The following is a 27,100-nucleotide window of genomic DNA, read 5'->3' on the forward strand; positions in this document are numbered from 1 at the left end:
TTGCTATGTAAATAAATGGATTCCATGTCCACTGAAATTCATTGGTTTATCTGAAGTCCTGATCTAATACTGTATTGTCATTTGATATCAAGATTTATTAGAATTTATATTTGGAAATATGTACCTTTCGGGTGGCTGGCTTAAATATCCTTTAAACTAGAAATTTACTTTTTAATATTTTGGCTGGTCATGATTTGTCAAGATAAAATAGGCTAAAATTGGAGAAACTATATGTACTACCATGATTCTAATTTTAATAATGCATAAAATCATATGTTTTAGGAGGTTTGATTTAGTGCGTCTTAAAAGGGTTAGTATTAAATGATACACTTTGCTTTTGTTATCTCATCAGTTATATAGAATTATTAATTTTTAACGTTGAATACATTCATGTAAAAGTGCCATCAAATAGCTAATAAGGTATAAAGAAATCATTAGCCTGTCTTCAGAAAGATATCCAAGCTGGTGAACTATAAAATTTTGACTTTTTCTGAGTGTCACTTGGAGTTCTGGGGGATGTCTCTCTTTTGAATTCAGAAATCATAAATTGAATATCTTGATATACTTGAGTAAGCGGGAAATGAGCACTGCTTTTGCAATTGACTCATAGATGTGATCCTAAGCAGGAGGGCAAGGATGAAGAGGGTAAGAATGAATAATAAATGCATCTGAAAATGAGATTTAACATGTAGAGAGTTCCAGAATTTTTCTAGCACTCTGAAGAATCACAGTTTCTTTTTCTTTACGATGCTTCTTAAAGAATAGAATATGTGACTGATTGATTATTTCATCCTTACTATTATTCTACCTTAAAATAAAAATAAAGTCTTTACAAATATTTTTTCTTGTAATAATATGCTCAAATGGCTCTTCATTTTACAGATCCCATGTAGAAAACCATATTTTTCCCTAAGACTTTCTTTCAGTAAAATTTGTTGTTAATATATTTAAATTTTTTTTGTAGGAATTTAGTTTGTTAACTTGACATGGGGGGTTAAGTTATTTCAATGGCAAACAAATGAAAATGGAATCAGAAATATATTTTATGGAGTGGAAAATTTGTTCACAACTTCAGCATCTTTTTTAGGCTTAAATTTTCCTTTCATTTTTTTCTTTAAATATTCTGAAGAATTCCAGCCTCCCTACTGTTGCTTCTTACATGGATTCATGTTGAATATGTATTTCCCAGCATCTAGAGATGCTGATTCAGTGTAGTTGGTGACAGGTGTCTCAATGACAAAGGCAGGAGGCCTTTAAAATCTTCAGTTTGGGAGTGTCAGGATGGGTATGACACAGGCCCGTGCTGACAATCTAAAATGAAGGCTCTTGGCATAATTGCTTTTCATTCAAAAGTTAAGAAATGCAGCTGCGTCCTCTTCACCTCCAATTCTTGCGATCTCTATGCATGGAATGGAGAATTGCCTCTTTCATTTCTGAGTTTATGTTCCTTCCATCTTTAAAGTAACCAAAGATCAATGAACTGAGTGCTATTCTGGTTCTGACTAAACTTAGCCTACCTGAAATAATCCACTTAGCTGGAAAATAAATCTAATATAAAGAGAAAGACCCTGTGTTCTTATTTATACAAAAGCAAGTATCTCTTTTCCTTCCAGTGACAGGGGCACACAGGCACTGCAGCACAACCTCAGGCGACATAGAAACAGAGAGCAGAAAGCACTGCCTTTCTCCAGAAATGACTCACGATATTTATTCAGATGACAGGAAGGATAAATTAGCTGAAGATTTATAGGCATCTATTAACTCTTGTGCATGAGTTGTAGGTTAATTGAACTATAAGAATATGTTCATCCATGAATTGCTCTTAGCTGTACATGGCAAACTGTGTGGACAACTCACACATGTTAATCATCTTTAGAAGTAAACCCGACTTAAGAAAAATAATGGTGTGCAATGGGTTAAAAATCAAGGTAAAATCAATATACTTCAGTATGTCTTCATATGGATTAATTACTTACATATTTTCTGCCTGAATTTAACTATACATATATACATCTCTCCATAATTTGGTAAGGAAGCTTTTGTCACAATGACTTCCTACCCAGCACTTTGAATTGTTGAATAAAGGCTCTCCATAAATGAACATCATTATAACCTTAGGGTTTTGGGGTAATTGAATCAGTTTTACAATCCACTGTCAGGTAGTGTAAAAGGAGCCACTGATGGCCATTCGAGCAGCCTTGACAATTCTCAGCTTACCACACATCCAGTGCAGTACCTCTGAATTTGATCGCTGTCAAGAACAAATCATAGGTAAATGGATACCAGTTCTAATAATGAAGCATACTGAAATGGCTCAAGACCTTACTAAATTTACAGGAAGGCAGCATCAGAACCAAATAGCTACTGCCCAATCAACATTTTTCTTTTTGATTACACTGTGGTAAGGCAGAGAGACAGGTAGGTTTAGGATTGTGTTGAAGCTAGTGGTGAGGTTAGCACATATATATATATATAACAAAGCAAAAAGTATCCTCATGTGGGCATTTGAAGAGTAAAACATGGGGTAATTAGAGGTATATAATCGTTTAAGTCACCATTATCATCAAGTGCCTGTGGGTGGGTTCACATTACTAGCTGCTACTGAAAGAAAAGCTCTTATCTTTTGAACAGCACATTATGTTTTGTGTTATATGAAGCAAAAACTCTAGTGTAGTTCTTGAATGTATTTTCAGGTGATTCTGTTTCTTTCCTTCCTTCCTCCCTTCCTCTCTCCCTCCCTCCCTCCCTCCCTTCCTTCCTTCTTTCCTTCCTTTTTGGTTTGTTTCTTTTATTTGTGGCTGCTAGATATGATAAATCTTAAGTATGAAGACCTGCAATTATGAAACAGCTGCAGATGGGACTGTTTATTTAAGTAGCATATACATATTTTGATTTAGTAGATCCAGAAAAATAACATTGTGCTGACCTCTGTGATTGTGAACTAAAAAGACCCTTGAAAAGGCCTTTGAAGATTTAGTACAAACTCTCCTCTTGGCAAATATATTATCCTGTTTAAAGATAGTGAAACTCTAACTTGCTTTCATTCAAACGTAATAACATCGTTCAAAATGAACTAAGCCACAGGTTGCTATCCATTGGTTAGTCTGGGCTTCTGGATGTTTCAGAGGGCAAGTCTATAGGTTCCCCTTTTCCCTGTGTTTTCTGCATACTCTTCAAAGCGTGGATTCCGTGGGCCTGTGACATTTGAGGAATGCTGTGGTACCCTGTGTTTTTCAGTGTGCCAGCTGCGGAGTGATTAGTGAGTCATTTTAGGACATTACATACTAATTGCTAAAATGATTAAGGCTCTTTCCTGTCCTATACTCAATCCCTTAACCCATCATTTTCCACTTTCACAATTTAAATGCAGATTATCCAAATTTTGATTCCCTAACATGCTCATTTAGCTGAAGATCAAATTTTGTTTCTAAGAGATTTCCATCAGTTTTCCCTGATTTCTTGCAACTGAGGCAGCAAATCACCATTCTTGGCCCATGGATGGAAAGAGAGGGAGAAGGGGAAGGGGAGGAGGAGGGGGAGGGGAGGGATGGGGGGAGGGAGATTTGCTTACTCTGGGACTGACTTGGAGCTAAGCTGTCCGTCTCACCAAGAACCACCCCGAAATCTAAACACATGAAAACATTGCTGGCTCTCTCCTCCACCAAGAATAAACTTCATAGCATCTGGATGCTAAGTCACATACCAGACAGATGCAAACAGGACAATTAAGTATTTTTAAAAAACTATTTGAGAGTCTCATTTTGTTGCAAACAGTCCTTTATGCACGAAACATTATCAGAATCTCAATATCAGTGTGTTTGTACAACCCTGATAATATCATATTCATCTCCAGAGATAAGAAAGTGCTACTGCATTCTTGAGAGCAAAGAGAAAATTCTGACTGATAAAATGGTCAAACAGGGCTTGATAACAATTTATTTCTGACCTTTTGATGCCTTCTGTTCTTAATGATTTTCTGTCATTTCTGTCTAGTCCAGACTTGAAAATCAGTCTCCGAGTGCTCAGCTTTATGTTGCCACTTAACTTTCAACTTCCATTTTCAGCACAGAAAGGTAAATCAGTAATTGTCACTTTGGCTTCTCAAGGTTTGTCAGGCCCCCACATGGGATTATGACATAGATCTGAAGGGTGTTTCATAGGACTTTGACTTTAATTTTGATATAATCTTGGAAATGTCTTAGGACTTCAGGAATTTAATTATTCTGTTAGCCTTACCTCTTCCTTTGCTTGGGTTTTTGGTTCATTACTTTGGTCTTTCTGTACTCTGACCTCTTGAGAAGTGATTAAAGAACAAACAAAAGAAATTCAGGGATATCCTCAGTGAGATGTCTCCTTGGCCGACAAGTGTCTCTCACTGCCCTCCTTTTCTTTTGTCTTCTTTTCTTTTTCTTTTATGTCTTATTTCTAAGGAGATAACATGCGTTTCTCTAGTCTGGGCCTTGTGGAACAGTTTAGAGTGGGAGGAACCACCCTGTGAGAAGTTAGTGCATCGTGCATTGTTTCAAAATATTTTTGAGTCTGGTTTTTATTTTATCAGTTAGATCCCAGTGAGACAGTAGTCCACCTAGAGATATTCTTTGGATGAAGGAAGAAATGGCAACAAGGAGTCTCTAAGAAATGGTCTATGGAGAACTTCTGTCTTGAAAAGATTAAAACTTAGGTTTCTAATACATTTATCCAGATAGATTTGTCTAGAGATCTATGGATATAGATTGTTGTATGTGTGTATTGGTCAAAACTTCTTCACTTCTAAGTAAAGGAAACTGAACTCAAACTGCCTTAAGCCAGAAAGTCTTTAAGGACGGCTGGATTCAGGAGCCCCAGCAGGTTGCTAATTATCTGTTGTTCTCTCCCCTTCACCTCTCCATTTCTTTTTCCCTTCTCACTTGCCTCTCCATCTTTCTGTGTGTTGCCCTTATTCTCTCCTGCCAAAAATTAGCTCTCTCCATATGATGGGAAAGGTGGCTACCGGCAGCCCTAGTCCAAAAAGAAGAGACCCTTTTCTCCTTGCATTCATAGAACTTCTTCTGGGTAAGTGTTTGAATTGGCCCCAAAGGATTCCATGGACACCTCTTGGCTCAGTCACTGTGAATAGAGGGTTGGGAGCCTGGATCATGTGTTCATCCCTGTTGAGAGGCTGTGGCCCAAACCTGTGACTGGTTGTCCCACTACGTTGGATGGGGGAAGGGCAACTCAGCAAAGGAAGATTAGTGTGCTGCTACCAGAATTAGGGGTACAAGAAAGCACACTGGGAAAGCCATATTTACTAAAATATAGATCTCTGTCTATTGCTACGCGTATAGCAAACCAAAAAAATTAACATACTTAGAGGGATATTTGATGTTATTTTACATTTATTGAATACCTGTTATAGATAGGAAATGGTTCCAGGTGCTACTATGTACTTTTTCATTAAAACAACTAATAAACGCATTTTGCATTTTCATGGTGGTTTCATATCTGTTGTCTTAAGAATTTTCAAAGAGATGTATTTATTCTGTTTTTAAAAAAAACATGAAGAGATTAGGCAACTTGTTTATGAGCACTCCTGCTAAGTTTTAACATGTTTTTAAACAGTTGTTTATAAAAATACATGAGATTTTAAAAGTATATATATATATTTAAACATTATATTATGGATAATGGAAAAGTACCTTAAGATCACTGTCCTGAGCAGTTACTGAGTCTCATTTCTAGACCTCATCGATACGTTGTTAACATTTAGATCGATAAACAATTATTGTTGTTTGTGAGATGCTAAGTAGATTTGGAGAGTTTACAGGTAAGAGGCATACTTTACCAGGGGCTGTCAAATGTCAAACTAACAGATAAAATGTATTATTTATAGATCTATCTATCTATCTATCTATCTATCTATCTATCTATCTATCTATCATCTATCTATCTCATCTATCATATCTGTGAGTCCAGACAGATCTGTACATATCTATCAACCAAAGTCATATAAAAGATATTTGAATTTTCTTTTCTTTCTACGGATTTCCACAGGGAGCAGAGCTGATATTACTGGCTCCGTGCCTCATGGTGAGTTACAGTTATAATGGGGACAGCAGGCTTCTATAACTCTGTTTAATAGAAAGCAGGGTACCAGCAGAGATTTTCTAACTCTGCATTTAAAATCCTCCCAATAGCTATTATTACTTCTTAAAACCATTTGAGCATTAGCACCAAATAAAGTGGAATAGTTTCATTTAAATAATTTAAGGGGCTGACTGATGTTCTCACATTGGACATAAATAATATTATTAATTTCAAGAAAAAGAGGAGGATCAGAATATTGTGATTTTGGTGTTCTTTCAACTGAAAAGTATTTTGAAAAGGATTAAAGAAGCAAATTTTCTTCCTTGGATTTGACTCCCCATGTGCCCACCTCTGGTCCTTTCATAGAACCCCCACCCATTGTGTTTGGCCCCATGTACCAGCCCCAGCAGGGTGGCGTCCTGTAGTGGGAAGTTTTAGTCTTCTGTGGAACAAGTTTATCGATCAGCAGGGTTTGCTCACTCAAGTGTAGGGACATTCTGATTCTTTCCCTTGGGTTTTCTTTTCCTTCTTGAGAAAACCCTTATGAAGAATTCTTTCACCTCTCTTATTGTGCTTCCAATCAATCTTTCATTTGATATGCTGTGGGAAAAAAATAAGAAAAAAACAACTTCTTAAGACTTATCTCCAAGGGAAGAACTCTTCATACAGTAGCTACTCTCCTTTGTGTATATTTTCTGTATTTTGTCTGTGCGTCGAGGAGTAGTCATCGTAACTCTGTTTTTAAGAGTGAAAGTTTGAGTTTCTTCGGTCTTTTCTGGAGTGCCAATGAACATTCAAATACCACTATGTTTCTCAAAACTATGATCATAAAAATTATTTGAAAATACAGATTTCCAGTTTCCTCCTTGAAATTTGGATTTAGTAACTCTGGGGTGGGGCTTGGAATCAGTATTTTTAATAATATCTCCAAGTGATTTAATCATGGGAAATACTGAATTATCTCCTTTATTTAGACAAGTTGATGACAATTACACCACTTGACATTCCAAAATGAATATCAGTAGCTGTTATTTCATGTTCTTCTTTCTAGGATTTTGGGCTTCACATTTCATCAAACTACCATCTCCATTGAATCCTTTCATTTTAGAACTGAAGTTGCCTCTGCTCAGCTAAGGTCTTTTTTGAGGTGAAATTTGAGGGTCTTTGATTACTCGTGATGGCCTAGAAGAGAGGAGAGGAAAACCAGAACTAAAAGGGCAATAGCTCCAATATGGCTGACCTAGTGCTAAGGATGAGGACCAACCAGGAAGTAACATGCTTTGATAAATGGGTAATGAAAAATTTACTTGCAGAGGAAACAAGGCTGGAAATGGCTGAGAGCCAAGAACATCTGTGTTCATGGTATCCCCAATGTGTGACAGGAACAGATGTGACTGAATATATAACAGAAACTCTGGCACAATTCCTAATAAGGTGGAGAACTCGGGATGTGCACAGGCTTTCTGAAACCCAGAAAAATTAAAAATACTGGGGAACTCCCAAGTATTATTATTAGCTATCTTGAGGAGAGATATTTTTAAAGTGATTCAAGACAATAAAGACAGCTTATTTATATAAGAGAAAGGGAAGTTACTCATTGCACACAACCAATAAGACAACTCAGCAAATACATTGTATATAAATATAACAATACAGTTATGTTTAAGCATAAATATGAGAGGTGAAGCATAAGATTTTATTTTTAAACTTGCTTCTTGTTTTCCCTATAAAACTATACTCTCTTTCAAGGCCAGCACATAATCTTTGTTTTACTAAGTAATTTCATACTTTTCATGGGCTCAGCCGATAGTTCTAAGAATGACTGCACTGAGGTACCTAGAAATTAGAAAAAATATAAAGTGCAACTAGGAGGAGCCAGATGATAGCAGCTGCTGTTTTGCTTATTCCATTATACCAAGAAAATTTATTTTAAAGCTCTTATTGAATGAGTGTCTGGATAGGGCACAGTAGTTGGCATAATTTTAATATTGTGTGTGTGTTTGGGGTGGACATATAACACCCTTTCCTTGGCTACCTTCCAGCTAGAATTGGCCGTGTGATACAATTCTGATCAATGAAATATAAGTGGAATTCTGTTGGGTCAGTTTTTGTTTTCCTGATAAAAATGGATAGACTAGGCTGGCATGCCCCTTGGCCTTTCCTTCTTCTTGCCTGCAGTGTGGACAGGATGCTCGAGATGCAATGGCATATTGTGATTGTGAAGTGACAACCACAAGGATGAACGCAGACCACCTAAACATGACCGAGTGGGAGGATCTTTTGATTCCCTGATGGCCACTGTGCCAACACTGCACTGCTATCCCTGGGCCTTTGGTCATGTGAGAAAAACAAAACCAGTCTGTTTAAGCTACACTTGATCAAGATTTCTGATACTTGCTGCTGAACACGTTCCTAGTGGATGTAGTAGTTATGAATTATTAATAACTCCAGTTCTGTACAAAATTTTAAAGGATGTTTTCAGTATCCTTGGCCTTGCTTTTCTCATCATTTCCTGAGTTGCTGTGGTCAGTACTACCTGTCCTCAATGAACACACCAATTACTTAGCTGTCATGTCTTCTCATCTGCTCTAGCCACTCTTTTTTCTAATTAAGATTTATTCCAAAAAATGATGTTATATTCCACTTAACATTACTGTGTATATACATATATACATTTCTTTGCTTAAAAATGTGACTTTAATTGAAAATGTTATGTAAGTGCATTATATTAGGCACAAGAGCTTTGTCAAAAGAGAAAGCATTAATTATGGAGTTTTAGACAAAGCTAGGAGTGGGAGAATTTTGGCAGTGGGTGGAGGGCGAGTAGGAAAATCTTTAGTAAGTCATATCACACACAAATTCCTATTCTTAAGACTGGCTCTGAATAAAAATTCTTACCTGATTTAGGTAGATCAGCTATACTGAATTTTTATTTTATGTGCCTTCCTTTGTCATCAGTCCTAAATTTTCTTTTCTTGCTATTATATTGGGGCTCACCATTAAATTTGTTTAAAATAATTATTTTACTACAATATCCCCTTCATTCAAATGCTTAGAGAAGCCATTAATTTGCCTGGATATAACTAGACTCAGAATATCAGTTAAACTCACACGGTTGCAAGTCTGCCTCTGAGTGAAGGAGAGTGGGCAGGAAGGCTGGGCGGAAGCGTCCTGGACGGCCGAGCTGTCTGAAGAGAGCTCAGCGCCCCCTGGGAGTCCTCCAGACACGGCTGGCTGACAGAAGGGTCTCTCAGGAAAGAGCCTGCTTCAGGGTTCCTATCGGACTTGGTTAGCGCCTCAGCTCTGCCTGTGGAAACGTTTGCCTGGCGCAAATACAGTGATGGCGTCCGGAGCTGGGCGCTGGGGTCCCTGGTTCCTCACACCCTCGCACTTGGGGGTCTGCAAGGGGAATTCTCCCAGCCACCACCGGAGATACCAAAACATCAACTTCTGGGGGAATTATTTGAGAAATATTTCTTACAATTTTGAAAAAACAGTCTAAATTAATTACTACAGAATAATATTTCTTTAAAACAAATACTCATGATGATGACTAATGGAGAAAAATACGAATTTTAAAAAAGTGAAAGATTTTTCAAATGAACTGCTTTCTCTACAATGCCTTTATTTCACTTTCTCCTTTTAGAGTCACTTCTAATTTCATGCAAAGCTGTGTTTGAGAACATAGGAGAGAAGAATGAGTCAAGTTGTGATGACTTGCTCTGGAGAAGGATATATTATTCATTCATTAAACGAATATTTATTGAACACTTCCTATGTACCAGATATTTTTCTGTATGATAAGGATATAGCAGTGGAGAGAAAAACAAAATATAGTTATTGTCAATCGTCATTCATGTTAAAACAAAAATTATTGGGCCCTACCCCCAGAATTTTTGATCCAGTAGGTCTAGGGTAGAGCCCACTCATATTACTGTAAGGGTCCCAGGATATGAAAATGAATAAATGGAATATTTGGTGAACATTACTGCCTCTGCCACAGATGTAAAGAGTAGAGAATGAAGAATAGATTTGAATAATTATTAAGAGCTATAAACCTAGGTAGGCAATTCAGACATTATTAACACTAAGTCAAATGAAGATATGGAAGACATTTTATGTTTTTCAATGTTGAATAACATATAGTTAAGAGGAATAGTTAAGATATTAATTGACGTCTGGAATGACAGACCAAAACCAAAGGATAAAATTCACTAGAAGTCATGAATTCAGGTATTTAAAAAATAGAACCCTCAAATATAGAATTCAAAATTCATTCATTTATTCATTCAACAACTATTTATTTAATAACTACTATGTGCCAAGCACGATTCTGTGTCAGGAATAGAGCCATGATCTTTTTTTCCCCAGCTGTATTGAGATACTATTGATGGATAACATATGTAAGTTTAAGATGTACGATGTGATGATTTGATGCATGTATATATTGCAAAATGATTACCACAATAAAGTTAGTTAATACCTCCATTCCCTAATATAATTACCATTTTTTGGTGGTTATAACATTTAAGATTTACTCTCCTAACAACTTTCAAGTATATAATACAGTATGGTTAATTATGGTCACCATACTGTATGTTAGATCCCCAGAACTTATTCACATTATAGCTAGAAGTTTGTACCCTTTGCTAAAATCTCACCATTTCTTCCACTCCCTCAAGACCCTGGCAACCACCATTCTACTCTCTATTTCTATGAGTACAGCAATTTAGATTCCACATATAAGTAAGAACATACAGTATTTGTCTTTCTCTGTCTGACTTATTTCACTTAGCATAATGCCCTCAAAGTCCATCCACATTGTTGCAAAAGGCAGGATTTCCTTTTTTGTAAACAGCTGAATAATATTCCATATTATTGTTATATATAATATATATGTAATATATAAATATAATAATATTCCATATAATTATAATAATAATTATTATATATATATCACATTTTCTTTATCCATTCATCCATCAATGGTCACTTAGGCTGTTTCTATATCTTGGCTAGTGTAAATAATGCAATGAACATGGGGGTGCAGATACCTTTTCGAGTTAGTGTTTTCGTTTCCTTCAGATAAATACCCAGGAGTGGAATTGCTGGATCATATGATAAGTCTATTTTTAATATTTTGAGGAATCTCCATACTGTTTTCCATAGTGGCTGCACCAATTTACATTCCCACCAACAGTGCACAAGGTTCCGTTTTCTCTGCAGCCTCACCAACACCTGTGATTTCTTGTCCTTTTGAGAACAGCCATTCTAACAGGTGTGAGGTGATAGCTCCTTGCGGTTTTGATTTTCATTTCCCTGATGATTAGTGATGTTTAGCATCTTTTCATGTACCTGTTGGCCATTTGTATGTTTCTTTGGAAAAATGTCTATTCAGTCCTCTGCCCATTTTTTAATTGGATTTTTTTTTTTCGCTATTGAGTTGTATGAGTTCCTTACATATTTTAGGTATTAAGATGGTTTTCAAATATTTTCTTCCAGTCCATAGGTCGCCTTTTCATTTTGCTGATTGTTTCTTTTTCTATGCAGAAGCTTTTTAGTTTGATGTACTCCCACTTGTTTATTTTTGCTTTTGTTGCTTGCTCTTTTGGTATCATATCCAAAAAATTATTTCCAAGACCAATGTCAAGGAAGTTTTCCCCTATGTTTTCTTCTAGCAATTTTATGGTTTTGGGTCTTAGGTTTAAGACTTTAATCCATTTTGAGTTAATTTTTGTGGGTGAGAGTGATGTAAGATAGGGGTCCAATTTCATTTTCTTGCATGTATGTAACCAGTTATACATGTTTCCTGGATATGCTCCTATTGAAGAGACTATCCTTTCCCTATTGAGTATTCTTGGCTCCCGTGTCAAATATTAGTTGACCATATGTGCACGAGCTTATTTCTGGGCTCTCTATTCTATTTGTTTGTGTGTCTGTTTTTATGCCAGTACCATACTCTTTTGATTATCATAGCTTTGTATTATAGCTTGAAATAGGAATTGTAATGCCTCCAGCTTTATTCTCTCTCATAATTGCATTGGGCTATTCAGGGTCTTTTGTGGTTCTAGACAAATTTTAGGATTGTTTGTTCTACTTCTATGAAAATTGCCATTGGAATTTTGATAGAGATTGCATTGAATCTATAGATGGCTTTGGGTAATACGGACATTTTAACAATATTTATTCTTCTAATTCAGGAACATGGGATTTATTTCTATTTATTTGTATCTTCTTCAGTTTCTTTCATCAAGGCTTTTAATTTTCAGTGCACAGATCTTTCATCTCCTTGGTTAAATTTATTCCTAGGTATTTTATGGTTTTGACGTCATTGTAAGTGGGATTGTTTTCTCTGTTTCTTTTTCAGGTGATTCACTGTTAGTGTATAGAAACACAACTGATTTTTTGTGTTGATTTTGTGTCCTGCAACCTTATTGAATTTGTAGATTAGTTCTAACAGTTTTTTGATGGAGTCATTAGAATTTTCTCTATATAAGGTTATATTATCTGCAAACAGAGACAGTTTTACTTTTTTTTTCAAATTTGGGTGACTTTTATTTCTTTTTCTTGCCTAACTGCTCTGACTAGGACTTCCAGTACTATGTTGAATAGGCGTGGTGAGAGTAAGCATTCTTGCCTTGTTCCTGATTTTAGAGGGAAAGCTTTCAAACTTTCACCATTAAGTATGACATTAGCTGTGGGTTTGTCATATATAGCCTTTTTTATGTTGAGGTATGTTCCCTCTATGCCCAGTTTGTTGAGAGTTTTTATAATGAATGGATGTTTAAATTTGTCAAATGCTTTTTCTGAGTCTATTGAGATGATCATATTGTTTTAACTCTTTCTTTCTATTAATGCAGTGTATCACATTCATTGATTTGCTTATGTTGAACTACCCTTGCACCCAGGGATAGATCTCACTTGATCAAGGTGTATGATCCTTTTAATGTGCTGTTGAATTTGATTTCCTAGTATTTTGTTGGGACTTTTTGCATCTATATTTGTCAGGGATATTGGCCTGTAATTTTCTTCTCTTATAGTGTCTTTATCTGGCTTTGGTATTAGGGTAATGCTGATTTCATAAAATGAATTTAAGAGTATTTCCTCCTCTTCAGTTTTTTGGAAGAGTTTGAGAAGGATTGGTGTTAATTTTTCTTTAAATGTTTGGTAGAATTCACCAGTGTAACTATCTGGTCTTGGGGTTTTCTTTGTTAAGAGGTTTTTGATTACTGATTCAATCTACTTACTTGTTATTAGTCTTTTCAGATTTTCAATTTTATCATGATTCGGTCTTGGTAGGCTGTATGTTTCTAGGAATTTATTCATTTTTCCTAGTTTATCCAATTTGTTGCCATGCAATTATTCATAGTAGTCTCTTGTGATCCTTTGTATTTCTGTGGTATCAGTTGTAATGTCTCCTCTTTCATTTCTGATTTTATTTATTTGACTTTTCTCTCTTTTTTCTTGGTCTAGCTAAAGGTTTGTCAACTTTGTTTATCTTTTTGAAAAGCTAGCTCTTAGTTTCATTGATCTTTTCTATTATTTTTCTGGTCCCTATTTCATTTATTTCTACTCTGATCTTTCTTATTTCCTTCCATCTGCTATCTTTGGGCTTGGTTTGTTCTTTTTTTTAATAGTTCCTTGAGGTGTAACATTAGATTGTTTATTTGTGATCTTTCTTTTTTCTTAATGTAGGCATTTATCACTATATACTTCCCTCTTAGAACTACTTTTGCTGGATCCCATAAGTTTAGGCATGCTGTGTTTTCATTTTCATTTGTTTCAAGCTTTCTTTTTTTCCCTCTTTTGATTTCTTCTTTCATACATTTGTTGTTCAAGAGTGGTTGTTTAATTTCTATACCTTGTTAATTTTCCAGTTTTCCTCCTATGATTGATTTCTAGTTTCCTACCATTGTTGTTGGAAAAGATACTTGATATGATTTCAGTCTTCCTACATTTTCTAAGGCTGGTTTTGTGACCTAACATATGATCTTTCCTGGAGAATGTTCCACGTGTGTTGAGAAGGATGTATATTTTCATGCTTTTGGGTGCAATATTTTGTACATGTCTCTTAGGTCCATTTGGTCTAAGGTATGTTCATGGACAATATTTCCTTATTGATATTCTGTTTGGATGATATATCCATTGTTGAAAGTGGAGTATTGATATCTCCTACTATTATTGTATTATTGTCTATTTCTTCCTTCAGATCTGTTAATATTTGTTTAATATATTTAAGTGCTCCAATGTTGAGTGTCTATGCACTTACAATTGTTATATCCTCTTGATATATTGACCTTTTATCATTATGTAATGATCCTCTCCCTTGTTACTGTTTTTAACTTAAAGTCTATTTTGTCTAATATAAGTGTAGCTACCCCTGCTCTCTTATGGTTTTCATTTGCATGCAATATCTTTTTCCATGTCTTCACTTGAATCTATGTGTGTCTTTTTTTTGGGGGGGGGTGGAGGAAGATCAGCCCTGAGCTAACCTGTGTTGCCAATCCTCCTCTTTTTTGCTGAGGAAGATTGGCCCTGGGCTAACATCTGTGCCCATCTTCCTTTAGTTTATATGGGACGCCGCCACAGCATGGCCTGACAAGTGGTGCACTGGTGTGCACCTGGGATTCGAACCTGCAAACCCCAGGCTGCCGAAGTGGAGCATGTGCACTTAACTGCTATGCCACCAGGCCAGCCCCCATGTGTGTCTTTAAAGTGAATCTCTTGTAGGCAGCATATAGTTGGGTCTTGTTTTTTTAATCTATTCAACCATTCTACGGCTTTTGATTGGAGAATTTAATCCATTTATATTATATTATTGTATTATGTTATTTTAATTATTATATTATTATATTATATTACTTTATAATTATTGATAGGTAAGAACTTATTAATGCCATCTTATTAATTTATTTCTGTCTGTTTTGTGATTCCCTGTTTCTTTCTTCCTCTTTTGCTGTCTTTCTTTGTGAATTGATAATATTCCAAAGTGGTATACTTTGATTCCCCTTCTCTTTATCTTTTGTGTATCTACTGTAGGTTTTTGTTTTGTGGTTAGCCTGAGGCTCACATAAAACATCTTAAAGCTATAGCAGTTTGTCTTAAGCTGATAATAACTGAACTTTGATTTCATATAAAACTCGATTCTTTATTACTCCCCCATATTTTATGTTTTTGATGTCACAATTTACCTCTTTTTATGTTGTGCCTCCATTAACAAATTATAGTAGCTATAGTTATTTTTCATACTTTTGTCCTTTAAGCCTTTGTAATAGACTAGGGTGATTAACATACCATATTACAGTATTAGAATATTTCAAATTTGACTCTATGCTTAGCTTTACCAGTATATTTTATATTTTCATATGTTTTTATGTTACTAGTAAACATCCTTTCATTTCAGTGTTAAGAACTCTTTTCAGCATTTCTTGTCAGGCAAGTCGAGTGGTGATGAACTCTGTCAGCTTTTGTTTGTTTGGGAAAGTTTTATCTCTCCATCATTTCTGAAAGACAACCTTGCTGGGTAAAGTATTCTTGTTTAGCAGTTTTTTCATTTCAGCTCTTTGAATATATCATTTCACCCTCTTCTGGTCTGCAAAGTTTCTGCTGAGAAATCTATAGATAACCTTGTGGGGGTTCCCTCATTTATGTGGAATTTTTTTTTCTCTTGCTTCTTTTAAAATTCTCTTTGTCCTCTGATGTCAAACAGTTATAACAGATTGTGTCTTGGAGAAGATTGTTTGGATTGAAATTTTGGGGTGACCTATTGGCTTCATGATCTTGAATGTCCAAATCTCCCTCCAGGTTTGGGATGTTTTCAGCCATTATTTCTTTAAATAAGCTGTCTGCCCCTTTATCCTTCTCTTCTTCTGGGACTCTAATAATATATATATAGTTTCCTTTAATAGTAATCCCATCATTCATGTAGGCTTTCTTCGCTATTTTTTATTCTTTTTTCTTTTTCTCCTGTTACTGGATGATTTCAAATGACCTGTCTGCAAGTTCACTAATTCTTACTTCTGCTTGATCCAGTCTGCTATTGAAGTTCTGTATTGAATTCTTCAGTTCAGTCATTGTATTCTTCAAATTTAGGATTTCTGATTTTGTTTTTTATTAGTGGTTTCTGTTTCTTTGTTAAACTTCTCATTTTGTTCATGCATTGTTTTCCTAATTTTATTTAGTTGTCTATCTGTGTTTTCTTGTAGTTCACTGAATTTCTTTAAGAGGATTATCCTCAATTCTTTGTCAGACTGTTCATTGATCTCAATTTCTTTAGGGTTAATCATTAAAATTTTATTAATTTCCTTTGGTGGTGTCATGTTTCCTTGATTTTTTGTAATCCTTGTGGCCTTTCATTGATGTCTGTGCATTTGAGGAAGTAGGTACCTCTTCCAGTCTTTACAGATTGGCTTCAGGAAGAAAAGCACTTCACTAGTCAGCCTATGCAGAGATTCTGGGTGGGCCATCTGGTGGTGTCTGCAGATGGGCTTGCTGCTGAGTCCTTGGGTAAGCAGGTCTGGTGCCTTGGTCAGCAAGTGGGCAGGCCTGGTGCTTGTGTACATGGCCACCAGCCTGGTGCCTGTTTCTGCAGGGGTGGGACTGGAGCCTTGGTTCACTGGGGTGGGCTTGGTGATTGAGTCTGCAGTGATAGGCCTGAGAACTGCATCTGCATGTGCAGATGTGGATCCTGGGTGCTCATGGGCCAAATAGGTGCCAGGGAAGTCTGAAATGGGCCTGGTGTCTGGTTCCATGGGGGCTGGCCCAGTATTGGGATAGGCCAGGAGCCTGGTTTCACAGGCCTAGAGGCCACAGAGGCCAGCCTGATGCTAGAATGAACCTGGAGTCTGGGGCCATGAGAGTCAGCTTACAACCTGGGGCTTCAGGAGTCAGCCTGAAGGTTGGGTCTGTGGGGGCTAATCTGGCACTGGGGCAAGCCAGGAGCCTGAATCCTTGGGAGCTGGTATCAAGGCTGGGATTATGGGGGCTGGCCTGGTGCTGGGTGGGATGGACGCTTATGTTTGCAGATCTGATCTGGAGTCCAGATTTGTGGGGACCAGCCTGGTACTGGGATGATCTGTGGCCTGGGGCTGTGGGAGCTGGCCTGGTGCTAGAGTGGGCTGAAAGCCTGAGTCTGCAGTAGTAGTAGGTCTGGGGATAGGCCTGGTCAGGAGCCTGGGGTGGCTGCAGTCTTTCAGGAGCCTGGGGCAATGGAAGCTTCCTGGGGCTGCAGGAATCAGCTGGTGACAGGATGAGCAAGGGGCCTAAATTTGCAAGAGATTGCTGTGAGCCTGGGGCCATGGAAGCAGACTGGGGACACTGCATTCGGGAGGCCCTTGGGTAAGCCGGGGTTCTGGGTTTGTAGGAGCCCACAGGGAGCCTTCTAGGTCCACAGGAGTTGTCCTGGTCCTGGACGGGCTGGCTCTGTGGTCCGTGGTGAAGTTGGCCACTCACTTCACTCTCCTTCTCCCACAGGGAGGGTGTCTCTCTCTGTGTTGGGCTGCCTGGGCTTGGGAAAGTGTGATGCGAGTAATGTGATTCTACCTTTCCTACCCTCCTCAAGGTGTCTTTTCTTATTTCTGTGCTTCACTCAGGTGCTGTAATCTGTCACCTGGAATCCTTAGTTCCTTTGAAGGTATTTTTGTGCACAGATAGTTGCTCAAATTGATGTTGCTGGTGGGGGGTGGGGATGAGCCCTAGAAATTCCTTTGCCTCCATTTTACTGACGTCTCCAATGAGAGATTTAGCCATGTTCTTGTTTGCAAGAATTTTCATTAACCAAAGACACAGTGGGAGTCCAAACATCATAAAACAATTCAAAAGCTAATATTCTATTAGGTCACATTAAAAGACATGTAACTGGGGAAAGCAAATTCTGGATAATGGCTCTACTGTTGGACTGGAGCTCACCTGGAACACTGCTTTCATTTCTGGATGACCCCAAAGAAAGACACTGATAAATCAGAAGACTCCAGAAGTGTGATCAGGATAGTAAGGGGTCTGAAAAGCATTTCCAAACCAAAATGATTACTGCAAATTGGGGAGGTTCAACATTAAAAAACAAAAACAGAATCAAAATTTAAAAATGTATGGTTATGACATTATAACAATTTTCAAATACTTGAAAGGGTTTCAAGTAGAAGAAATAAAGTTATTGTCTCCTCCAAAGGGTAATATCAGGACAGATAAAAATAATGGGGAGGAAGATTACCGCAAATTGCGAAGGTTACTGCAAATCACTGCCAGATAATAAGGAAATATTTTCTGCGAGTTAAACCACCCAACAAGGCGTATGCTTAACCATCTTTTTGGAAACACTCCCACTGGATAAATCTTTGCTGAAGGAAAAGACAGCGAGTCTCATTTACCTTTGAAGATTCAGAGCCCAGAACATAGGAACTCCTTAATAATACCTATGTGATGAATGAATTGATTCTATTATGTTCAAATATCCTCTGAATTTAAATTTCTGTACAGTTAGAATATATGCACACTAATTGTGAGATGCCTCTACCGTTCTCTAGCTGCACTGCCTTACGTGGTGATATAGGACAAAGTGTCTAGCTGGACTAGAGAATAAACACATGCTGACCACTCAGGAATCAGCGTTGCAGATACCCCACTCTTAGTAAGACAAACCATGGGGCTGAAGACAGTACGAGCTCAGACTCCTTAGAGCAAGTCTAGAAGACATTTTATCCCTTAGAGGCCGGTACTCCCGTATATCCATTATGGAGATTATGGCTCATGAAAAGGTGTAAACATGACTATTTTTCCTTCCAGTCTCTACTGGCTATGAAACACAAGCTTAGGTTGCTGCATCCAGTATCAGAAATTGATTCAAAGGGTTACTTATGCTTTCAGGACGTAATCCTCTGAAACAGTTCCAGCATCAGCTTTTGCTATTGTGAGCTGTCTATTATTTGCTTTTCTGTCAACCAGACAAGATGTCAAGTCATGTTTCCTTGCTTCAAATGGCTGCATATTATCTATCCCCTGGTGAACTTCTTTTCCACATGTTCATGTTTAAGTAGGAACAGAGGTGAATACATAAAGTTGAGTGCCTGAATTGTTTTTAAAAGGCCAATTCAGAATATTTTTAAAAGTATTTTAGTGTGTCAAATGTGAATTGGCATACAGTATTTTGCTCACAGCAAGCTGAAAAATCTTTGGAATATGAACTTTTTATATGACTTAGTGACTAACAATTCAAAAAGGTAAACCTGACTGTTTTGTAATGGATGTTTTGGGAAACACATTTGAAATCTATTCTTTACGCAGTGAGCTTGGATATGCACGTCTTGGGCATCATCTTTTCTTCACTTGGCAAGCGTAGCTGCAGACAACGTTTCCACTTGTCTAAAGAGTTTCTTTGTTGGTAAAACTTTCTGCACTTTTTAGTGAGAAAGTGGTGGTTTCGAAAGGAAACCCTAAAAGAGTTTTAAGCTACTTTGTTACAGTGCTAGAGTTTATCATCAGTGCTCATTATCTGCACATTTGGTGAGGATTCATTTATGTTTAGGATAAATAATTTCATTTTATTCAAATACAGTTTTGACATTTATTTAAGAATAGCCAATTCTCAATTTCTCAGAGTAATATAGAAAAGCCCAGTCATGGATTAGCTAAATAATGCATTGGAATATGTAGATTAGGCAATTACGGTAATTAACATAAGCATCTTTCAAAGTAGAAACTAATGTTCTGCATTTTTGTTCAGCTATAACAGGAAAGTGCTGAAATTTCAAGCATAATATGAACATCAGTGTTATATATACAGAAAAATATATTCATATTCAAAAGAATACAAAAGCAAAGACAAATATAATAGAAAAAAATAGCTCAAAAAAAAAAACAATTGCTATCTGTCTGCTCTTTTTTTGTTTGCTTGTTTTGCACACAGCTGCTGGCGGGGTTTGGCAGGAGGGGAAGTGGGAGGATGGATGGCATCATTATTACCTGGGACACTGACATGATTGTACAGCTCCTTGTGAATGTGAGAACAATGAACCCGGAAATAAGGCAGCTCCATAAGCTAGGGACAAGGAAAACAGAATGATCTGGGAGTGAGTGGACACCATGAGAGGGAATAAGAACGAAGAGGAGAAATTAAAAGTTACTGAGTATCTGTTATGTGCCAATTCCTACACAGTACTACATGTTTTATAATCATGGACTCATTTCATGCGAACATCAACTCTTTGAACCGGAAAACATCCTCCCCAATTTATAGATAAGAAAACCAAGACTCAGAAAATTAGGGAACTCACCAGAACTACACAGCTGAGTGGAACATGTAGATTAGTTTTGATGCCTGTGAGACATCTAAACAGAAATGATAAGTAGGCAATTGAGTATATAGCTGGGAACTAGGGGAAGAAGTAAGGGCTGGAGGTAGAAATTTGAGAGATATCAGATTAAAAATCATAATTATGGCCTGTATTGATGAAATCACCTGAAGCAGGAGTAGAGATAAAGAAACCATGAACTGTAGTTCTCTCAGCCAGTTCCAATGCTGATTAAACAATTTTGTATACGTGTAGTCTTGGCTTGACTGCATGAGGATTCTTGTTACAAATACGTGAAAGATTTCATTTTTAAAATGCATCTATCCCCATCCTTTTTTACTTTATTATTACTATTTTTTACCTGTTATAGAGAGAAGTACAAAGAAGGTGAATACCATTCCAGGCCAATTTGTGTTTGGTAGATGTGAGGATTGATGGTGGGCAGAGGACTCCAGCATGAGGTTTGGTGTCAAATAATTGTTTTCACTGTGACATGGGTAGGAATTCACTGTAAATGCAAAATGAAGGGATAAAGCAAAAGATGGGGGAAAATAAAAGTGACACAGAACAGAGTATTATCATCAAGGCATAAATATGATCAAAAGAAAAAGAAAATACTTACTAGGTAAAAGATCAAGGACACATAAGTAACATACTTAGTAAGAAAAATTTTCTAGCATGTTGTATGACTCAGTACGACAGAGAAATCAGGAAGTAAACTCGCTCTTCTCAGTACGTGTGAGACCCTGTTATCACAATGTCTGCCAGCCTGGGCTCTCCGTTTGATCAAACAAGCTGAAAAACAGGGGAAGAAATAGAGAAGACAAACAAAACTCTGTGTCTTGTAAGACAAGATAAACTAACTAACTATGATGATATCATCTCGAATAAGAGGGTATTTAATATGGTGCTTGAAGAGTTAAATTAAGGAGGGTATTCGATAATTATTCTCACATTACTAGACAAATAGATTTACATTGCCTGAAGTCTGAGTAAGATTTAAAGAAAAAATACTTTCTAGCAGCCATTAAGCAAAGTTGTGGCACACAATTTTTGATAGGCAGGTCCTAAAATGTCCCAACGTGACACATTAAATAGAGTTATATTTGTCTAATTGCCCCTGCCCTTGTCCATCTTCAAGTGTCTCCAACCTTAGGTGTTTCTCTTTTTCCTAGGTTCTTTATTCTGCATCTAGTTTTTGCTCACATTGGCTGTCAACTAATTTCTCCTAAGACACTGACTCTTCAGTTCTTAGAAACAGGGGCAGTGACTGGAAAGAGTACAGGAGCAGAAGCCAGTAGTCGTGTACTTCCAGTCCTGGCTCAAAGGAATTTTGCCTCAGTTCTATTACCTGCAGAATAAGAGAGATGTATCAGACTCTCCAAGGGTAAACTGGATCTCTGGGTCGTTCCAGGTCTAAGATGATTTGACTGCATTCTTTTCATGGTGAACTTTTCCACAGCTATTCGCCTTTAGTAGTAGAAGTCTTATAACTTCTGGTGGCTAGAAATCTAATAGAAGGTCTCTGGAAAAAGTACTGTGGAAAAAGTTGTTGTGATTGTCAGAGGAATCCTGTAAGGATTCTACTGTGTAGACCAACCATAATGTAGTGTCATCTTTTACTCTTTTTCGTCCTTAATTTTTTCGGGCCTGTCCATTCTACTTCCTAAGGGCATCTCATTCATCCCTACTTTCCTTCCCACTGCTACTGCCCTTGTTAAGACTGTCTCTCGCTTAAACTACACACTATTTTCCTATTGAGAATTCTGGTCTCCATTTTCAACCCTCTCCAATCTGTTTGCTGTACATATTGAGTGGTTTTCTTAAACAAGGGTCTTAATCACGACATATCTCTACCTTCTCATTGTCTACAAAATCCAAATCTCTTATTAAGACAATTAAGACTCTAAACAATCTTTCCAAACTGATCTATGATCCTGGCCCTACTGCTATCCTCATCTACCCACTAGTCTCTGAATGTACTCACTGGACTCGATAACCACTCTGCCTTTGCTGATCGTGTTCCCTCTATCTGGATTCTCTCCCTCTCTTCATTTCTTTCTGTCAAAATGCTACATATCTTTTAAATTTTAATGCAGCCACCTCCTCTGTGAAGCCATTTCAGGGCTGGATTAATCTTTCATAACACTTCAGTTTTATGTGTATTGTAGAATAGGACTCGTTCTATCTTTTATCATTATTTGTATTCGAATCTCCCAAAAGGCTATTTAAGCTCCCTAAGGGTAGAGCTTCTAAGACTATTACTCATCTTTGAATTACCCAAAGTGCCTTAAGTATGCAGATGAATATTCAGTTAATGTTTTTTGGACTGAATTCTCCAAAAGAATAAAAAAGTTCTTGGAGGAAGAAATAGTGACTCAACTGCCAAATGCTATGATGTTAACGGTCCCGGGGACAGGAAAATGCAGCTCAAGTTGGGTGCGAAGGGTTACTCCAATAGCATATATGGAAACGAGGGAAGGTGGAATGAACAAAGATTCTCAACTGTTTCAGGAAACAGCCAGAAAATGACTCCAGAATCCACTAGAAGTAAAAGAAGATAAGCAAAACTTCAAGTGCAGGACACGAGGACATAATCACATTTTCTGGACAAAGAGGCTTGTTAGCCGTGTATTGAGGACAGTTTAATTGTCTGGTACTGGTGCTGAGAAGCTTTCAGTTTCTGAAGATGTTCGGGGACATCTGCTGAAACAAAGGAGATGAAACTAAGTGGGGCTTCTGGAGAAAACAGACTAGTGGAGAGAAATGATGTCTTTCAAATGATATAAGAAAACGAAAAAGGCTGAGGAAATTGAAGTATCTTTCTACACAATTTGTGGAAAATGATGTGCCCCAGTCAGGTCTCAGGGGACTTGTGTTTGAGGCTCTCCATGCTGTTGATCACATGCAGACTGGAAGTCTGGTGTACTTCTTCCAAGTCTCAAACCTCCTCCCAGTAATGATTCCAGGATTCCTCATGTTCAATGAATGTTTAGAAAGATAGAATTCCAGGACAATTTCCTCTGATCTTGTACCACACCAGTGGGGTGCTGGCTTCTGTGTAGCAGCTACCTTGTTATTCATTTAAGAAATACTGTGTGCCTACCATGTATTAGATGAGCAAAACCAGTTACAGCTCTACTCTGATGAAGTGTAGTGTCTAGTAGGAAAGGCACACATTAGTTACATATTCAAAAACTAAATGTGTAATTACAAAGTGTGATAAGTGTCAAGGAACAGAGTGTCAGGAGAATATTTTTTTCTTTATTTTATTGAGGTCACATTGGTTTATAACATTGTGTAAATTTCATTATATTTCAGCTTCTGTATAGACCGCATCATCTTTACCACCAAAAGTCTAGTTTCCATCCATCACCATACACATGTGCCCCTTTACTCCTTTCCCCCTCCCCCCACCCTCTTCCCTTCTGGTAACTACCAATCTGTTCTCTGTATCTCTGTTCGTTTGTTTATCTTCCACATATGAGTGAAATCATACAGTATTTATCTTTCTCTGTCTGACTTATTTTGCTTAGCATAAGACCCTCAAGTTCCATCCATGTTGTTGCAATGGCAAGATTTCATCTTTTATATGACTGAGTAGTATTCGATTGTGTGTGTGTGTGTATATATACATATACCACATCTTCTTTATCTGTTCATCCATTGATGGGCACTTCGGTTGCCTCCACATCTTGGCTAATGTGAATAATACTGCAACGAACATAGGAATGCATGCATCTTTTCAAATTAGTGCTTTCATGTTCTTTGGATAAATAGCCAGAAGTGGAATAGCTGGATCATATGGTATTTCTATTTTTAACTTTTTGAGAAATCGTCATACTATTTTTCATAGTGGCTGCACCAGTTTGCATTCCCACCAGCAGTGTATGAGGTTCACTTTTCTCCACATCCTCTCTAACACTTGTTATTTTTTTCTTTTTAATAATAGCCATTCTAATGGGTGAGAGGTGATATCTCATCATAGTTTTGATTTGCATTTCCCTAATAATTAGTGATGTTGAACATCTTTTCATGTGCCTGTTGGCCATCTGTAAATCTTCTTTGGAAAAATGTTCATATCCTCTGCCCATTTTTTAATCAAGTTGTTCATTTTTTTTTGTTGTTGAGTTGTGTGAGTTCTTTATATATTTCAGAAATTAACCCATTATCAGATATATGGTTTGCAAATATTTTCTCCCAGTTGGTGGGTCGTCTTTTCATTTTGTTCATAGTTTCCTTTGCTGTGCAGAAAGTTTTTAATCTGATGTAGTCCCATTTGTTTGTTTTTTTTTTTTTTGTTTCCCTTGCCTGAGAAGACATGGTATTCAAAAAGATACTGCTAAGACCAGTGTCAAAAAGTGTACTACCTATGTTTTCTTTTTATGGAGTTTTATGGTTTCAGGTCTTATATTCAAGTCTTTAATTCATTGTGAGTTAATTTTTGTGTATGGTGTAAGATAATGGTCTACTTTCACTCTTTTGCATGTGGCTGTCCAGTTTTCCCAGAACCATTTATTAAAGAAACTTTCCTTTCTCCATTGTATGTTCTTGGCTCCTTTGTTGAAAATTAGCTGTCCACAGAGGTGTGGTTTTATTTCTGGGCTCTCACTTCTGTTCCATTGATCTGTGTGTTTGTTTTTTTGCCAGTACCATGCTGTTTTGATTACTATAGGTTTGTAGTATATTTTGAAATCAGGGAGTGTGATACCTCCAGCTTTGTTCTTTTTTCTTAGGATTGTTTTGGCTATTTGGGGTCTTTTGTTGTTCCACATAAATTTTAGAATTCTTTGTTCTATTTCTGTGAAAAATGTCATTGGGATTCTGATTGGATTTGCATTGAATCTGTAGATTGCTTTAGGTAATATGGACATTTTAACTATGTTTATTCTACCAATCCATGAAGATGGAACATCTTTCCATTTCTTTATATCTTCTTCAATTTGTTTCAATAATGTCTTAAAGTTTATAGTGTATAGGTCTTTCATGTTCTTGGTTAAATTTATTCCTTGGTATTTTATTCTTTTTGTTGCAATTGTAAATGGGATTGTATTCTTGATTTCAATATTGTGATCTCATCTGATAATTGTAATGCTGGCTCACCATTCATAACTTCATTGGCTACTTGTATCCTTGGGCAATTACTTAACCACTTGTTGCCTCAGTTTCCTATTTGGTAAAATGGGAAAAATATAACCTACTTCATAGGGTGCTTAGAATGGCATCTGGCATCTGGTGAACACTCAATACATTTTCACTATTATATTATTATTATTGTTATTATTATTATTTTAGTGAATCAGAGCCCTAGTCCTGGTAGGTATTCCCTCTTAATAATCAAGGAAATCCGTTCTCTCATGCTCCTTCGAGCAGCTTCTGAGGTTTGGTGTCACACAAAAATCTGAATGAGTTGCACAAAAATAGTGGAATTTGATATATTAATTATATTCTGGTCATTCTGTCATATAATAACAAAAACAAGAGAATGATCTTCTGGTTATCTGCTCTCACTCGCTCATTCATCCCTTCAACCACACGTATATCAAACATCTCTTGAGAAAATAAAGCTAGGTACTAGGGGAATGAAAAGATAAATTAGCATCAATTCCTGATCTCTCTCTCAGTCTAGTAGGGCTGACAGGCAAGTACATAAACAATTACAATGTAGTCAGAGGAGTTATACAATTGAGAACTGTACCAAGTACAGCTGAGGCACAATGGACCACTTCCACTCAAGTTGGGGAGATAAGGGAAGGCAATACAGGCAGAGAGGCAGCCCTCCTGTTCTTTTCCTTATCTTATACATGTAGGTTATAAGAAACAAACCTTCTCATTGTCATTCTCATCCACAAGATATACACTAGACAGAGCTATGAAGATTTCTTATGATAGTCTATTAATCATAGTGCAATTTATTTGGGAAATAAACATAACGGTGATCATACTTTCAACTTTTGATTGAATATAGCAATCATATATAGTGATTCTTGGCAAGTTTACATTATACCATTCTTTTAATTTATCAGTATGCTTCTCTATCCCTGGACTTAAAAACCTTAATGACACTCTCATGTGTTTGGTTTGTAGTTTTAGACATTATTTCCCTTAAACTACTCTCTTGCTCCTTGTTTTATTCCTATTTTCCCCTCTTACCCTTTGCTGACAGTTTCACTGCTAATCCTCCTATCCTTCTGTCAGTTTCCAACATAGAACAGAAGAATGTCCATTTTAAAAACACCTGGAATTATAAATCACAGGATTCAGAAAAAACTAGCAAGAAGTAGCAGGTTGTAATAAGGGATGCTGGTGACAATTTTTAATCTACTTTACAGGAGGAAAGAGGAAGAAAGAAAGATATAAACATAGAAGCTTTTGAGAGCAGAGCAAGAATGATTTAAGCAGTTTCTGATGCATATTTCCCTTTGCATCCATTCTATAAAATTTCTGACTGCCAAAGGTGAAGTGACGGTAGAAAGCTAATATTTGTCAATTGATAAAAAACTGGATTTCCCCAATGCAGATTTATTTCACAGGGAAATATTTATGTATCTAAAAGCAGGTGAGCAGAATAATATAATGAGTAGGTTTAAAAGTTTCATTACCTGATGGGAAAGGACAGAAATAATTATTAAAAAAGTAGAGAAGGGCAAGGTAAAGTAGATGGTAACATGGAAAAGAAAGGCATAGTCCCTGAAAGAAAAATGTAAGGTTATAAACAACAAATTATAAAGAGTAGTCTGTGATTTATTAAA

The sequence above is a fragment of the Ceratotherium simum genome, chromosome 27 (genome assembly GCF_057802395.1).
Source record: "Ceratotherium simum simum isolate JZ-2026a chromosome 27, ASM5780239v1, whole genome shotgun sequence".
Taxonomy (NCBI): Eukaryota; Metazoa; Chordata; class Mammalia; order Perissodactyla; family Rhinocerotidae; genus Ceratotherium; species Ceratotherium simum.